The sequence below is a fragment of the Schistocerca piceifrons genome, chromosome 1, assembly GCF_021461385.2.
Source record: "Schistocerca piceifrons isolate TAMUIC-IGC-003096 chromosome 1, iqSchPice1.1, whole genome shotgun sequence".
NCBI lineage: Eukaryota > Metazoa > Arthropoda > Insecta > Orthoptera > Acrididae > Schistocerca > Schistocerca piceifrons.
This window is the reverse complement of record NC_060138.1, coordinates 1102479393-1102497197: the sequence shown is the minus strand read 5'-3', so window position 1 is coordinate 1102497197 and position 17805 is coordinate 1102479393. Positions and strand designations below refer to the sequence as shown.

The 17805-nt window shown below is 42.8% G+C and overlaps 1 non-coding gene across 1 annotated transcript; it reads left to right on the top strand.

Moving 5' to 3' along the window:
• The first annotated feature begins 227 nt into the window (after positions 1-227).
• Trnas-cga lies at positions 228-302 on the top strand. The gene has a single exon. It is a non-coding gene; the product is annotated as a tRNA-Ser (tRNA).
• Positions 303-17805: the final 17503 nt, after the last annotated feature.

Sequence of the window (17805 nt, the reverse complement as noted above, 5' to 3'; positions counted from 1 at the left end):
CTCTACCAACTGAGCTACCGAAGCACGACTCACGCCCGGTACTCACAGCTTTACTTCTGCCAGTACCTCGTCTCCTACCTTCCAAACTTTACAGAAGCTCTCCTGCAATATCCTTTCTTTCAGGAGTGCTAGTTCTGCAAGGTTCGCAGGAGAGCTTCTGTAAAGTTTGGAAGGTAGGAGACGAGGTACTGGCAGAAGTAAAGCTGTGAGTACCGGGCGTGAGTCGTGCCTCGGTAGCTCAGTTGGTAGAGCACTTGCCCGCGAAAGGCAAAGGTCCCGAGTTCGAGTCTCGGTCGGGCACACAGTTTTAATCTGCCAGGAAGTTTCATATCAGCGCACACTCCGCTGCAGAGTGAAAATCTCATTCTGGACACGTAACATCATTCCGCTTGGAGAGCCAATCGGCGAGGAGTGCGGGATTTCCAGGAGCGGCAGCCAATTGAGTGGGTTCGGTGTAGCATCCGCGCTGCGATAAAACCCGTGACCCGCCAGTCCGCGAGCAGTCGACAGACTATAGTCTTTAGCGAGTGTAGTCGACAGCAAGCAGTCAGTGTCTTCGGCAGAGTTCATCTGGATTTACCAACTGCCACACTGGAATACGCCGTTATCGCAAAAAGCCCACAAGCATTGGAACCGCCACGGTCCATAGCGCAACGACGTGGCTATGGACTCAGCCACCTCCAGTAGTAAACACCTTCTCAGAGACTATCAGTTACGAAATTCAGTTCTCAGTCTGTACCGATTAAATGTGCAACCAGAGTTCGATACAAAAGTATTTGTGAGTTGCAGTAAGTAAGTGTGTTCGTATCTGCACTAATTTATTTTGGGTGGCAGTTGGAGCACCCTTACTTTGGAACAGCAGTTCGAATCCAACCACTAAGTGCTACGATAGATAGTCTGGCCGTTATAGCAAAAATCCTACACATAGACACTGCTCTACGAAGTTCTCCCATTCGTTTTTGACGTTTGTCTGTACTAGAGGCAAACTATACATTATCATCAAAAGAAAAATGAAGTATGTTTAAAATACATGCTTTCCCTCTTTTAAGTATCTGGAAACTTCCTCTAGTTCTGCTGCTGATAGTTTTGGTGATTTAGAATCTCGTTGACTGTTTTCGGTTCTGTATCTCTCATGAAGTGCGAAGAAGATTTATCAATGACGAATGCATTATTTAGTATACTAAGTTAGGCTGAAACAATACCTGGTAAGTCATTCACTATCGAGTACAGATTTCTTTGAAACACAGCCAAATGTTTCTTTAAAACCTATGAACTCTGGACAAACTGATAATTCATAACTTTGTTCATGACTTTTGAATCGTCAATTGCGCTATATCCACCTCTAAAACAAGTTCTTTTTCTTTGTTACAGGAAAAACGAATGTAAGTTTGCGGAAAATGATAGCACGTGAAGGACAATTAAAATGCTTTGCTGCAACAGTGGCACATTTATCTACCGAAATACGGAAGCAAATTTTTTTAATGGAACTATACTGCTAGCCATTGACACTGCAGTTCTACGATGAAACGTAAATAATGAATTTTCTGTACCATACGCAAAATACGCAGGCAAACATCTAGGTGATGGTTTTGGAATAAATGTGGTGCCCTTGAGGGCATCGAGTCGAATTGTGCTTGGATGACGGATACAGACATATAATCCCCTAGTTCATCAATTGTAGTGACTAGCGAATGGTATGTGCCAATCGCTCTCCACCCTATAACCCGATGTTTTAGATGCGTGAAAGGTGCGGAGAAGCCGCTGACTAGAAGAACGGTCGAGCAACCTCCGTGTCGAGGATGGTGAAGACAGCAGGAGCAACATGCGGTCCTGCGTTATCGTGCTGAAAGAAAATGCCGGGAAAGCCTATAAGTTAGGACATAGTCACCAGCCTTAACACATCGGAATTTTATAGTATGTTATCTGAATCTGTTTTCAGCAACGCAAGTGGCTCCTTGGAGCCTCCACACGGATAGGTCCGTCGGTATATTACACGCAGTGTCGGGACTCTTGTGGAAACATGGCGTAATGGCGTCTTTTTCGACGAGTCTAGGAAAGCAGCAAGAATGGTCGTCGTGTTTGCAGTTCGTGGCTCTCAATATGCCGTCGCGCTGTGTGTGTGTGTGTGTGTGTGTGTGTGTGTGTGTGTGTGTGTGTAGACACGTCTTGCTGAAAACAAGCCCATTTACTGGTTGAAAGTAGAAAGTGACGTGGCTGTACGATCGTAAGCCGCCGAGCGAACAAAGCGTGTTATATCTGGCGTTAGTCACGTGGGGCCACTGATGTTCTTCGCGGCGTTCAGTACGGTCCTCCTCAGCCTATCTATTAGATTTTCGCCTGACAGTTGTGGCATTTCGACCAACGCGAGCAGCAGTATCACCGTCCACTCTAGTTAGGAAAAGGTCGTCCCACAGTTGAATTCCGTCTCGCACTGGTTGGCGATTCTCTTTATTTCGTGAGGTATAATATGATTTTCTCACAAAGAAGCAACATTCAAATGCAATTTCTCAATGACAATCGCGCGGCGTAAATCTTCCTTAAATGAATAATTTTGACGGAGTTCTCCTACATTCTTCGCGCGGTTGCAGTGAGATGCTGATCCTTCGCATATTGAAGCATGTAGAACGCCTCGTTTGACGTTTATTCGGTGCCGCAATTTTAGTATTCAGCTCTGTATATACATGTTTCCTAAACCTCTTGGAAGGGAGATTTAAATGATTATAAGTTCGTTTGCAGAATAAAATTTTCACTCTGCAGCAGAGTGTGCGCAGATGTGGAACTTCCTGGGAAATTAAAACTGAGTGCCGGACCGAGACTGGAACTCGGGACCTTTGCCTTTCGCGGGCAAGTGCACTACCGACTGAGCGACCCAAGCACGACTCTCGAGCCTTCCTCACAACTTTACTTTCGCCAATGCCTCGTCGCCTACCTTCCAAACTTAACAGAAGTTCTCCTGTGAAGCTTTTAAGACTAGCACTCATGGAAGAGAGGATATTGCGGAGACGTGGCTTACCTATAGTCTGGGGGATGTTCCCAAAACGAAATTTTCGCTTTGCAGCTGAGTATGCGCTCGTGTTAAACTTCCTGGCAGATTATTCGCTGTCCGGCACACAGTTTTAATCTGCCAGGGAATTTCATATGAGAGTGCACACTCCCATCCATAATGAAAAATTCTTTCTGGAACCCCCTCCCCCGGGCTGTCGCTAAGCCATGTCTCCCACAATATCATTTCTTCGAGGAATGTTAGTCTTGCGAGTTACGCAGGAGAGTGTCTGTGAGGTTGGGAAAGGAGGAGACGAGGTACGGGAGGAATTGAAGCTGGGGGACAGGTCGTGAGTCGTGCTTGGGTAGCTCAGTTGGTAGAGCACTTTCCCTTGAAAGGCAGAAGTCCCGAGTTCGAGTTTCGGTCCGCGACACAGTTTTAATTTGCGAGGAAGTTTGATAATAAGTTCATTTGGTTTCCATTGAAATTTTGTAAAAAAGCCAGATAATATTCCTAGTGTGAGAGCCAAGGCAGGGTGGCAAGACGCTGTCAATTCCCATGGCAGCGTTTCCGAAATCGAACGGAATCCTGTTCAATCACTGGGCGGTTGTTAAAATGCAAAGTTACATAAGCTTATCGAAGCAAAACTTCCAGGCTTTAATGTAGTCCCTCATAATTTGTTGACGTAAGCATTCGTTTTCCTGCCGCTGGTGCAATCACATGTTATGTACAGTTTCACTACGCTTTTAATGCTCTATTATTTAAGATATTTAATTTTCTTTCAGAAGAATTTCTTGTGAAGAGAGCGACAGGTGGGGCACAGACGGGTTCGTCTGCTGCGTATCATAAACTGGCCAAAGACCAAAGACGTTTAAAGGACGAGCTCCATGAAGCCGCGTAGATTATTTTTATAACAGTAATTATCTGTAACCTGTTCTTGGTTTTCTCGGGAGGCCTTGGTTGAAAAGTGTGTGTACCTCCGTTGAGCAACCTGTAACATTAACGGAGATATTACCATATTAATAAAAAATGAACTGTGATCTTCACGTAACAGCGATAGAAACAGAGATCGCAAATGAGACCGCAAATGTATAGTTGTTTGCAGGTTAGGTGCGTATTCTAGAAACTGATCGAACCAGCTAATAAGACGCTCAAGAAAGAGTCATTATACACGGTGACTGTAACTAAACTTTCGCTGCTTGAGCCACTGTAGGCGGAGAACTATTTACCGTGTGGGTATCTAACTTTATAGGAATGATGCTCAGACTGTGCACTGCAGGATTCACCATGTTAGTAGTGTTAGTGTCATGATTTGCTGTTAGGCGCCGGTAATGGTACGGCCACGTGGGTTTAAACACAAGCATCAGTATGCATTACACCTCCAGATACTCAACATGCACCAGGACAAGGTTAGCCGGACTTTTTTACTCGTGAAGCTGTTTTACCAGAAGAACACAACAGCGCTGCTGCCCAACGCGAGCATCGGCGCCTTAAGGGGGGACGTTGATGAAATTGACCAAAAATGTCAATTTTCGATTTATTTTTTATTTGTTAAAACAATTCATGGACAATAAATTCCCAAAGTTTCAATATTGAAATCGCATCTGAAGAGCCTGAAAATTAATTGAAAATGTGACGCGGCCTCCCTGCCATGCCCACGTTTTTAAGCAGCACTTCAATACCAGCTCAGTGAACGAGTCTGTGAATTACTTACAACCAAACGTGTGCGGGATGCATCTAGAAGTCCGTGATACATTCTCTATGGTTTTGTAGATCATCTTTGGCCAGTCCTGTACTTCTCAAAAAGTGTGTTAATGGGAAAACCCAAAATGCAAATGAGTCTCCAAATTCACTCATATGGAAACGATGCTCTAAAAACACATTTGCATCTGCTACAGTTGTTAGAATTGCAACTTATGATGCAGTTATTGAATTGATGGATGAAGGTATTAGAAAGAATGGGGTTCAAGGTAGAAACTTTTACTCAAGACACCCTGAGAAAAATAGATTTACAACGGGTCTCTGCAGCTGGAAAGTCAGTTGAAGACCTGGTAAAGGAAAGAAGACAGACAACAAGAAACCAGAAGAGAAGCCTTGAAGGGAAAGGCGACCCAGAGTAAAAATGTGGTGCCTTCTTCCGAAGAAGTGACATAAGGAAAAAAGATAGGTTGAACTTTAAATTGCGTTTCCTGAAAAATTTGTTTTTTGAAGTTTATGTACATTTTCCTCAGATTCTATGAACGCTAGAATTATGAAATTTTGTACACATATTTCTGTAAACCTAATAAACGTTGTCTCAAGAGCAAATTGTGAAATTCTGAATGCAAGCTCAGATATGGGACAAAGTGCTTGGAATTTTGCATGAATTTAAAATTGTACATGTGGAATTATAATTAAAAAATTATGAAAATTCTCCTACTTGACCTATTCCAAAAACCACATGAGAGAAGCTTACATCATCTAAAGAGATGAAACAGAAAAATTTGTATAGAAATCTCTTGAATAGTTTCTGAGAAAAAGGAACATACAATATTTTTTGAAAATATAACTTCAAATTTCGTTAAAAAAAAGATGAATACATATAATCAAAGGAGTTTATATGTAAATGTGTTACTTTCATGTGAAGCGTGGTACAAAATTTCATTGCCGTATCTCCAAAACTGTGGATTTGGTCCATTTTTGAAATAGTGTGTGTTTTTCATCAACGTCCCCCCTTAAAGGAACACGGAAAGATCCTCTTTCCGCACCGGAGTTGAACATGATTCCGAAGTTCAAATTAAATGGAAATTTGGGACTTGCTCCTGGAAGAAGCCGAGAGACAATCGTGCCACAAATTGTTGAAGAAGTTACTGTTGCCATGGTTGAGAATTCTGGACGATATCGAGACGTTTTGGGCAGCAGAAGAGCAATCTCTAGTGCGGTTTCAGACTGTCGGGTATGCAGATGGTCGCCACACTGAACGACGTTTGTAACCTGGAAAGTAAACACGATACTCAATTAACAAATTTTACTCTCTCACGTGGAAATTAAAATCTGTTTCTTTCAATGGTTTATTCGTTATTTCTCTTCCTCATGTCCTCACAAATGTTTCCACCAAGTTTCACTGTCCTGCGATCACTCGTTTTTACTATAACCACCCTGTATGAACTAAAGGTAGTTGTGAACCAAGTCGATAGAGTGTAGAGTGCGGTCGTCCGGGATGGCCGAGCGGTTCTAGGCGCTACAGTCTCGAACCGCGCGATCGCTACGGTCGCAGGTTCGAATCCTGCCTCGGGCATTGATGTGTGTGATGTCCTTAAGTTAGTTAGGTTTAAGTAGCTCTAAGTTCTAGGGGACTGATGACTTCAGAAGTTAAATCCCATACTGCTCAGAGCCATTTGAACCATTTTGTAGAATGGAGAAAGTAACGCTTCGGGAGTAATTTGTGGCAAGAACCCTAAAGCGAAAAGTATGAACGTGCTAGCCAGCGCAAAGTAATTACTGAGGAGAACGTCTTTGGGCGGGGTGCGTTCTATCACAAGTTAATACTGTTGTCGAGTAATTGTGTGTGTCACTGGTGGCGTTGCTGAGCTGGTTCTCCAGCAGAGGAAACTGCAAGGGAAATTGATTAAATGAATGTCGCTCAATCTAGCGGAATAACCGAACTTATACGGTTGGACTGGAGACTTTCATGCAAACAGAGATCAGTACGTCGCTCTTTTACCGCCACATGCGATTGTACCGTACGGCGGGCCTTAAGGAGTGTGGCAGCACTACTACTGCTCGACTTGAATATAAATTATAAGACTGTGTGGTATTTGTTATTTCTGATACCTCCGAAAGAACAGACGCCACGCATTCATATCATTGATTCGCCTCGATGGGCAATGAGTCCACCACCTTCAGTGCTGACGCACGTTTACGTTCGACCTCCCGCAAGAATCCCAAAGCAGAGAGGATGGAGGGTATGTACGGGGACTGCAGATAGGTGACGGTAGGCGGGAATGTGGGTCGGTCGAGTGGCGTGCCGACATAGGTCGCGCAATTGCGATGAACACTGTATCCGGATGGTGCAGTGGTTAACGCTACTGCCTCGCAAGTAGGAGATCCCGGGTTCGAATCCTGGTTCGGCACCCCTTTCCGGTCGTCGCCGCTGATTCCACGTAAAGCCCCGATGCAACTGACATCCACAGTTCCTTACCTTCCCTTTCCTTTCTTCCCGCTCCCCCTACAATTTACTTAATATGAACATAAATGCTCGCAGATAACCGTTAACATACATGTGAGGCAATTCTCCGTACCGGAAGCTGACAGCGTTATAAACTTGTGACCAAATGCAAAGAGAATTGAAGATGTTCAGCACTGTTTACAAAGATTAGCTGACTCTACATGCAGATAAATACCATGGCGCACATACACGAAAAAATTCCGGTAGCCTTTGAGTGATCAATCGGTCATCTATAACTGTAATCATTCACATGCCCAAAGTATCTAGGAGTTTCCATCCGGATGAAGCGATCACATAAACATAGTATCTAGGAGTTTCCATCCGGATGAAGCGATCACATAAACATACCTGTGTGAAGGGCAAAATACCAGAACTCACATTTAATGGAAGAAACCTGAGATAGCGTAATTCAAGCACGAACAAGGCCGCTAACAAAACCCTTGTTTGACCAGTTCCTGGGCACTGTTCGTAAGTGTGCAGCCCTTTGCGAGTTGGGTTAAGAGAAGAAAGTGGCACCATTTAACAAAGAACTGCGCAATTAGTAATGGGCGTCTTTAGATAGTATATCACACAAACACTTACCAAATCATGCATTCTCGTGACCGTGCGGTTCTAGGCGCTACAGTATGGAGCCGAGCGACCGCTCCGGTCGCAGGTTCGAATCCTGCCTCGGGCATGGATGTGTGTGATGTCCTTAGGTTAGTTAGGTTTAATTAGTTCTAAGTTCTAGGCGACTGATGACCTCAGAAGTTAAGTCGCATAGTGCTCAGAGCCATTTGAACCGTTCTCGTGAGTTTTACTCGCAAAATTTAGAAAGTCGTGTCACTTCCTCGAACACACATCTAATATCTGACCGCGGCTGTAAACCTAAAGATATAAAGACTACACAAAAGTGTAAGGACAACGTCTCTTCCAGTGTGTGAATCGTAGATGGAATAGCAAAGGTAGACTATGACACTGGTACACTATACAGGGTGTTCCATTTTTTTGATCACCCCAAATAGCTTTTTGTCCAGAAGCAAAATAAAAATAGAGCGACCACAGCAAACATTATCCAGCATGATTGCCTTTCTTGTAACTTTTTTCGTTACAAAGTAGAAACACTATCACGTCTTTCTTAAACAGCGCTCTAATTTTTTTATTCAGTCATCCCACACCACTCCTGTCCAAAAACGTATCACAGTGTACCATTCACATAAACAAGACGTTATTAAAAACTTAACAAAGAAACTGATTCGGGGTCCTGCACCAACACATCGTGCAGGTACCCGACGTAACGTAACTCTTCCACTTCTTGGAGTTGACAGTAAACAAATGGAAATACTGGGTGGGGCACGTAATTGTGGCCGACGAGTGGATACGGTTAGACGTGAATGTATGCAAATAACCACACCCCGAGACGCGCACATCACCTGTACTCCCGCCAAACCGGTTCAGAGCGTTGCGCGGGTTGTGTCAGTGTGAGTGAAGCAGTGAAAAGGGCACGATGGTATTCACGGTAGAGCAACGGACATTAGTTGTGAAAACTTACGTAACAATGACGTTGGGGAAACTTTATGGTCAGTTGCCTGTTTAGAAGTTTAATGCTGTCAAAGTGCCATGAGAGAGTGCCATGCAATGCTTAGTCCGAAAATGGCGTCAGATAGGATCTCATTTGAACAAGCCAAAAAACATTCCGCACCTGCCTGCATACCGGGAAATGTGGCTGCAGTTCACCAGAAAATGCTTCAGATTCCTACCAAATCAACCCGACGCCTATCGCAAGAGACCGGAGTATCAGGTCGATCATGCGGACGAATACTCCACCTAGAGCTGCACATTCATTCCTATCACGTTTCTGTTGTTCACGTATTAAAATCAGCAGATGCTCGTCGGCGACTCCAGTTTTGCGAGTGGCTCTTCACTGAGATAACAATGAATGGCTCTGGCATGAATCTGTTCTTTATCTGAGGAAGCCTGGTTTCACCTGAGTGGTCACGTCAGTTCACAGAATCACAGTTCTGGGCAGCGGAGAATCCGCATAACATCCACGAAACACCATTGCATGATCAGAAGGATGGGGTTTGGTGTGCAATCTGCACGCCGCATTAGTAGTCCCATCTTCTTTCATCAGACGCTGCCTTCAGCGCGTTACACTGCCAACATTTTTAAACCATTTGTGGCAGCATTAACGAATCAGGGAAATACCTACAGTTACTTCCAACAGGATGGACTAACTGCCCATACAGGCGGCCGAACACTGGAGTACATTTACACAATCTTCGCGCTTGACAGTTGTTAGCAAGAGTCAGTCTGGTCGCGGCCCTAGCCTGATCTGCCAGTATGCTATTATTTTGTGTGGGGAGCTCTCAAGTCTAAAGTACACCGCAACCCCCATAGTCTTCAGGAACTGTAGCAGAACATTTCGGATGAGACTGCAGCAATTCCAGCAATCCAACTTCGATCCGCCATCTGCAACTTGCTGACCAGGGCTCAAAAGTGGCAAGATATGAATCTGATATAGCCATGTTAGTACTGTACTTAATTTCCTCTGCTGTGCTTCTTTGTAGCCAGGAAATCTGTTCTCCGGACCACCTGTGCAAGGGAAACGCACACCGTTCATTCAGTCAACAACCGTCGGTTGACGGTCTTCAAGATCACAATGCATACCAACGAATAGGAAGTAGAAATGTCACTCATCTACAGAGAACGTAAGTCGGCAGGACAGTGGTAATAACAATGTTTCCTTACTTACAATATGGGTACATGCAGTACATTACTATAGTACTTAAACAATATGTTGCATACAGTAAAGGTAGCCGTTGATTAAAAGTCGCTTTTCATCGTTGGTTTACATTGTACACCCATAAATCTTCAACTGATTACGATTTACTGGGTGACCGAACTACATTTTCCTTGTATTTACTGTCAACGCCAACAAGTGGACGAGTCATGTTATCCCCGGGTACGTGCTCACTCTCGCTCTGCTACTACAGGGGAGTCAAAGTTAATTTTATTTTCCTTTTTTAATAACTTCTTGTTTACGTGAATGGTACACAGTGATAAGTTTTGATACAGGTCTTGAGAAGAAGAAATAAATTACCGAATAAAAAATATAGAGTGCTATTTAAAAAAGTTACAAGAAAGGTAATCTTGCTGGTAATGTCCGTTTGCTAACCAAACATTTGCTTGATACAGCTTATTATTTTTTTCTGGTCAATAAGTTACCTAGGATGGTCATGACTCATGGTATATAGAAGACCCTATAAACGCTCACACCATACGGTGTCCTACTTCGTAGAGACATCTGCTCTTCCAGGAAAGCAGGAAAATATTTAAACTCTAATCGTGGCTCATTGTTTTAAAATGATCACGTTACACGAAAATAAATTCTATTTCGTAATTTTAATGTTCGTAGGCGAATTATTTTACCCTGTCTTACTTTCTGACGTTCCGAATCTTTATCGTAGCAAATAGCAATGAAAAATTCCTAACGAAAAATGTGTGTGGTATTTAGATCAAATTTGGTCATCCTGAGAGAAGTTTGAAGGAGTATGAATATGTGGGACAACGAATAAGCGTTCTTAAAAAAAATGGCTCTGAGCACTATGGTACTAAACAACTATGGTCATCAGTCCCCTAGAACTTAGAACTACTTAAACCTAACTAACCTAAGGACGTCACACAACACCCAGTCATCACGAGGCAAGCGTTCTTAAAGCTACACAGTAATAATAATATATATTTGAAATACTCCACTTAGTTGTGTTTATTGTTGATGTTCGTATTTACATCATATTGACTTCGGAATAGTGTAAGCCCCTCGTCACACAACAATACAACTTAACACGAATATAAACGTTTAAATGAAGACAGATGAACGGAATATTTGACATACAATGCTAGTAGGGGCTCAAAAGGAGCTTCAGTGAAGATGGAGCACGCGGAAATATACGATTTTATAAGCAAAACGGTATTTTGTAGTTTGTTGACATTTTCCTACGTTCGGCGTTATAGTACACTGTCAAGATTACTTGTAGGAATCAAAGCACGGTATGTTAGTACTCGTAAGTGAAAGACAGCAGACAGTACAACTGGTCAGTACAGAACAGACATAGCACGCATCCAAAGGATACCATGACCTGATGGCAACCATGCGCCAACTTTTGACCGACAGACTGAGTTGATAAATGTGACCGAAGAGAGAAAACAATCGAAGGTACAGGTGGGATTAGTGGAAAAAGTCGAATTGAAGCAATTTGATTTCAGGGTGCGGCATTGGGGAGAAACTGAATCACTAAGAAAATTACCACACTCTCCTTCAATGTTTCAGAGTTCTATTATGGAAGAGGAGCGCGGAATATCGCGAAGCAAGCGCGCCCACAGCAGATGGTATCAGATGAAGCTATTAATGGCTGGCTTGTTAAAATAATGAGGGGAGGCTCCGGGATGGGCCAGAATATTGCTTGCGTTTTTCTGGAAGGCGGAATAGGGCGGTGGCTGGACGTTCAGGCAAGCCAAGTGCTCACTGGTGCAAAGTTATACATTTGTGCCAACAACCATGGTTCATGGATGAAAAATAAACAGTCGCAATTGTTTTTTGTTAGTTATGCAATAAGCTGTATGTTTTCATATCGCCACATGTATGCTGAGGAAACAATGAAACGCACAGAATAATTTTTCAGTGGGTTAAAGAAGTGCAAGGGGGAACGGCAGGAGAGGAGCAGCTACTAATGTTAGGGTTTGCAGGCGACAGCATTTATGTATGAATATAACGGTGACTTAGGGCAACTCTTGCTCGTACATGAACACAGGAAACATACTGGACAGGAAATACTGCTCAACGTGAACAAAGAAGAAAACGACAGTCAAGAAGGAGAATAAGGAATCGCTTAGCATAAACTGTGGACTTACAGTAGCAGACGAAGTGAAAGAATTCTCATGCATGAAGTAAGATTACTCAGAACAGCTACAACAAGGCAGATTTCAGTAATAGATTGCTCAGGCAAAAAAAAAAAAAAAAAAGTTCTTTGATACAGAGCTCTTGTGGTATCACATACCGACGAAGTGGAGAAACAATTTCATGGTTGTGCACATATGGGTCACAGCAGTGTGTGGAATTGAAACCTTTGTGTACCAAAAACCAGAGAAGAAAAATACTGTAAGCGTATGAATTCTGGAGATATACAATTATCTTACAAACTTAAGATATATAGTGTACAAAACGAAGTGATTTGGAAAACATGGACCTTGCCGTTGGTAGGGAGGCTTGCGTGCCTCAGCGATACAGATGGCCGTACCGTAGGTGCAACCACAACGGAGGGGTATCTGTTGAGAGGCCAGACAAACATGTGGTTCCTGAAGAGGGGCAGCAGCCTTTTCAGTAGTTGCAAGGGCAACAGCCTCGATGATTGACTGATCTGGCCTTGTAACAATAACCAAGACGGCCTTGCTGTGCTGGTACTGCGAACGGCTGAAAGCAAGGGGAAACTACAGCCGTAAATTTTCCCGAGGACATGCAGCTTTACTGTATGATAAAATGATGATGGCGTCCTCTTGGGTAAAATATTCCGGAGGTAAAATAGTCCCCCATTCGGATCTCCGGGCGGTGACTACTCAGGAGGACGTCGTTATCAGGAGAAAGAAAACTGGCATTCTACGGATCGGAGCGTGGAATGTCAGATCCCTTAATCGGGCAGGCAGGTTAGAAAATTTAAAAAGGGAAATGGATAGGTTAAAGTTAGATATAGTGGGAATTAGTGAAGTTCGGTGGCAGGAGGAGCAAGACTTTTGGTCAGGTGATTACAGGGTTATAAATACAAAATCAAATAGGGGTAATGCAGGAGTAGGTTTAATAATGAATTAAAAAATAGGAGTGCGGGTTAGCTACTACAAACAGCATAGTGAACGCATTATTGTGGCCAAGATAGACACAAAGCCCATGCCTACTACAGTAGTACAAGTTTATTTGCCAACTAGCTCTGCAGATGATGAAGAAATTGATGAAATGTATGACGAGATGAAAGAAATTATTCAGGTAGTGAAGGCAGACGAAAATTTAATAGTCATGGGTGACTGGAATTCGTCAGTAGGAAAAGGGAGAGAAGGAAACATAGTAGGTGAATATGGATTGGGGCTAAGAAATGAAAGAGGAAGCCGCCTTGTTGAATTTTGCACAGAGCATAACTTAATCATAGCTAACACTTGGTTCAAGAATCATGAAAGAAGGTTGTATACCTGGAAGAATCCTGGAGATACTAAAAGGTATCAGATAGATTATATAATGGTAAGACAGAGATTTAGGAACCAGGTTTTAAATTGCAAGACATTTCCAGGGGCAGATATGGATTCTGACCACAATCTATTGGTTATGAACTGCAGATTGAAACTGAAGAAACTGCAAAAAGGTGGGAATTTAAGGAGATCGGACCTGGATAAACTGAAAGAACCAGAGGTTGTAGAGAGTTTCAGGGAGAGCATAAGGGAACAATTGACAAGAATGGGGGAAAGAAATACAGTAGAAGAAGAATGGGTAGCTCTGAGGGATGAAGTAGTGAAGGCAGCAGACGATCAAGTAGGTAAAAAGGCGAGGGCTAATAGAAATCCTTGGGTAACAGAAGAAATATTGAATTTAATTGATGAAAGGAGAAAATATAAAAATGCAGTAAATGAAGCAGGCAAAAAGGAATACAAACGTCTCAAAAATAAGATCGACAGGAAGTGCATAATGGCTAAGCAGGGATAGCTAGAGGACAAATGTAAGGATGTAGAGGCTTGTCTCACTAGGGGTAAGATATATACTGCCTACAGGAAAATTAAAGAGACCTTTGGAGAGAAGAGAACCACTTGTATGAATATCAAGAGCTCAGATGGCAACCCAGTGCTAAGCAAAGAAGGGAAGGCAGAAAGGTGGAAGGAGTATATAGAGGGTTTATACATGGGCGATGTACTTGAGGACAATATTATGGAAATGGAAGAGGATGTAGATGAAATGGGAGATAAGATACTGCGTGAAGAGTTTGACAGAGCACTGAAAGACCTGAGTCGAAACAAGGCCCCGGGAGTAGACAACATTCCATTAGAACTACTGATGGCAGTGGGAGAGCCAGTCATGACAAAACTCTACCATCTGGTGAGCAAGATGTATGAGACAGGCGAAATACCCACAGATTTCAAGAAGAATATAATAATTCCAATCCCAAAGAAAGCAGGTGTTGACAGATGTGAAAATTACCGAACTATCAATTTAATAAGTCACAGGCGCAAAATACTAACGCGAATCCTTTACAGACGAATGGAAAAACCGGTAGAAGCGGACATCGGGGAAGATCAGTTTGGATTCCGTAGAAATGTTGGAACACGTGAGGCAATACTAACCTTACGACTTATCTTAGAAGAAAGATTAAGAAAAGGCAAACCTACGTTTCTAGCATTTGTAGACTTACAGAAAGCTTTTGACAACGTTAACTGGAACACTCTCTTTCAAATTCTGAAGGTGGCAGGGGTAAAATACAGGAAGCGAAAGGCTGTTTACAATTTGTACAGAAACCAGATGGCAGTTATAAGAGTCGAGGGGCATGAAAAGGAAGCAGTGGTTGGGAAAGGAGTGAGACAGGGTTGTAGCCTCTCCCCGATGTTATTCAATCTGTATATTGAGCAAGCAGTAAAGGAAACAAAAGAAAAATTCGGAGTAGGTATTAAAATTCTTGGAGAAGAAGTAAAAACTTTGAGGTTCGCCGATGACATTGTAATTCTGTCAGAGACAGCAAAGGACTTGGAAGAGCAGTTGAACGGAATGGACAGTGTCTTGAAAGGAGGATATAAGATGAACATCAACAAAAGCAAAACGAGGATAATGGAATGTAGTCAAATTAAATCGGGCGATGCTGAGGGGATTAGATTAGGAAATGAGACACTTAAAGTAGTAAAGGAATTTTGCTGTTTAGGGAGTAAAATAACTGATGATGGTCGAAGTAGAGTGGATATAAAATGTAGACTGGCAATGACAAGGAAAGCGTTTCTGAAGAAGAGAAATTTGTTAACATCGAGTATAGATTTAAGTGTCAGGAAGTCGTTTCTGAAAGTATTTGTATGGAGTGTAGCCATGTATGGAAGTGAAACATGGACGATAACCAGTTTGGACAAGAAGAGAATAGAAGCTTTCGAAATGTGGTGCTACAGAAGAATGCTTAAGATAAGGTGGGTAGATCACGTAACTAATGAGGAGGTATTGAATAGGATTGGGGAGAAGAGAAGTTTGTGGCACAACTTGACTAGAAGAAGGGATCGGTTGGTAGGACATGTTTTGAGGCATCAAGGGATCACAAATTTAGCATTGGAGGGCAGCGTGGAGGGTAAAAATCGTAGAGGGAGACCAAGAGATCAATACACTAAGCAGATTCAGAAGGATGTAGGTTGCAGTAGGTACTGGGAGATGAAGCTTGCACAGGATAGAGTAGCATGGAGAGCTGCATCAAACCAGTCTCAGGACTGAAGACCACAACAACAACAAGGAAAGAGTCTGTGAGAAAGTCGTACCTGATTAAGGAGCAGGTTAGTCAGACATCTGCTATATCTTCCAGGACTATTCATCAGAATATAAAATGACCTGAGTCTACTAGTTACGTAGTGATGGAAATGAAAGTGAGCATTTGGCGTCATTGGCCGGGAGGCCCCGTACGGGGCAGGTCCGGCCGCCTTGGCGCAGGTCTTATTACATTCGACGCCACATTGGGCGACCTGCGCGCCGGATGGGGATGAAATGATCACCCAGTCCCTGAGCGGAGAAAATCCACGACCCAGCCAGGAATCGAACCCGGGCCCCTTAGGACGGCAGTCGCCATGCTGACTTTTTTTAAATCTCAATTTGTTCGTTTTTGTTCGTTGCATATGCTCGGGATGGACGTTACGTAGTGATGATAAGAATAGCTTAGGACACAAAGAAATCGGTAACTGACTCAGACAATGAGAACGGCTTTTTGTCTTACTGATGTTCACCAAATGAAACTATATAATTTCGTCAAATGAAATATCGGGAAAAATCTAACCAGTAAGTAGTCGAGATTGAGTGGTAACATAAGAAGGTTTCGAATGGACTAAATAGCGCTCCAAGATGTTGCTTTGTTCTTTTTTTTATATTTAAGTGTCAGACCCGCCATCGGCAATACAGTAGTCAAGCTTGCGTTTTATCGCTCTGCATTTTTTTGTCTAATTGCTATATGCAATAGGGACAGATTTATGGATCGAAATTGTCGTGTTTCCTCTGCTTGTATCTGTTTCAAATGTCTCTTCCGTTTGTCTTCATCATCGACTTCATAGATTATTTGCACCAGAAACTTCCCGCTCCAGAAAAACATGCTGAATTTACTTAACTGCATTACTTTATAAGGAGGAAAGAACAGAGCCCAACAGGCTCCACAGGTAAGAGACGCGAACATTACCGACGAGGAATTGCCGCGGTGCGACCACGTACCGCAATAGGAAACCAAAGAGTTCAGAAGATGTGGTACTGGCGGCCTAACTATCACCAACAGTATTATGAAGTGTGCCATAGTGATATATTTATATTATGGATGCTGCTTCCAATGCAGCGGCGCACATCTCTCTTTTGATAACCATGAGGACCACAACAAAACTTATCTCTTCCACTGGAACACATTACAGTGGCAAGCGATATGCTATTGACCAGAACATCAATGTAATGGAAATTTCAGCCATCTGAAGATAGGCTTGGGAGCCCGAAACTGATTATGGCAGAGAAACAAAGCAATTTAAAAGCATTTGTGGCTGGTTAGGTCATTCACCAACAGTAAAATATAGTTTCAACAGTGGGATTAAAATTCAGGGTAAAAGAATATTACACTATTCGCTGATGACAATGCTATCCTCAGTGGAAGTGCTCAATTGCAGGGCATACTGAATGTAATGAACAGTCTGCTGAGAGCAGAATACGGACGAAGGGTAAACCGAAGGAAGACGAAAATAATGAGTCACAGAAATGAGACTGGCGATAAACGTAATATCAGAATTGGGGACCACGAAATAGACAAAGTGAAAGAACTTCGCTACTGTGGAAGCAAAACAAAATATGAAGGTGGAGGCAAAGAGGACATACAAAGGAGATTTGTAGAGTGAAACAGGGCATTCCTGACCAAAAAGTCTATTTGTATCGAACATGGGCCTTAATTTGAGGAAGAAATTTCTGAGAATGTGCGTTTGGAGCACAGCATTGTGTGGTAGTCAAACATGGACCGTGGGAAAACCGGAACACAAGAGAATCGTCGCACCTGAGATTTCGTGCTACAGAAGGATGTTGAGAATCAGTTGGACTGATAAGGTAAGGAATGAGCAGGTTCTCCACGGTACCAGCCAGGAGAAGAACACTTGAATAATATTGACAAGAAGAGAGGACAGGACGATAGGACAAAAGTTGAGACAAAGGGAAAAACTTCCATAGTACTTGAGAGAGCACAAAGGGTAAACTGTAGGGAAGACAGATTGGAGTATATCCAACAGGTAATTTAGAAAGTAGGGCCAAACTGCTACGCTGAGATGAGGGTGGCACTGGAGAGGAACTCGCGAAGGAAAGATCAAACAAGCCAAAAGACTTATGAACACAGGGACAAAAATTCTTTAC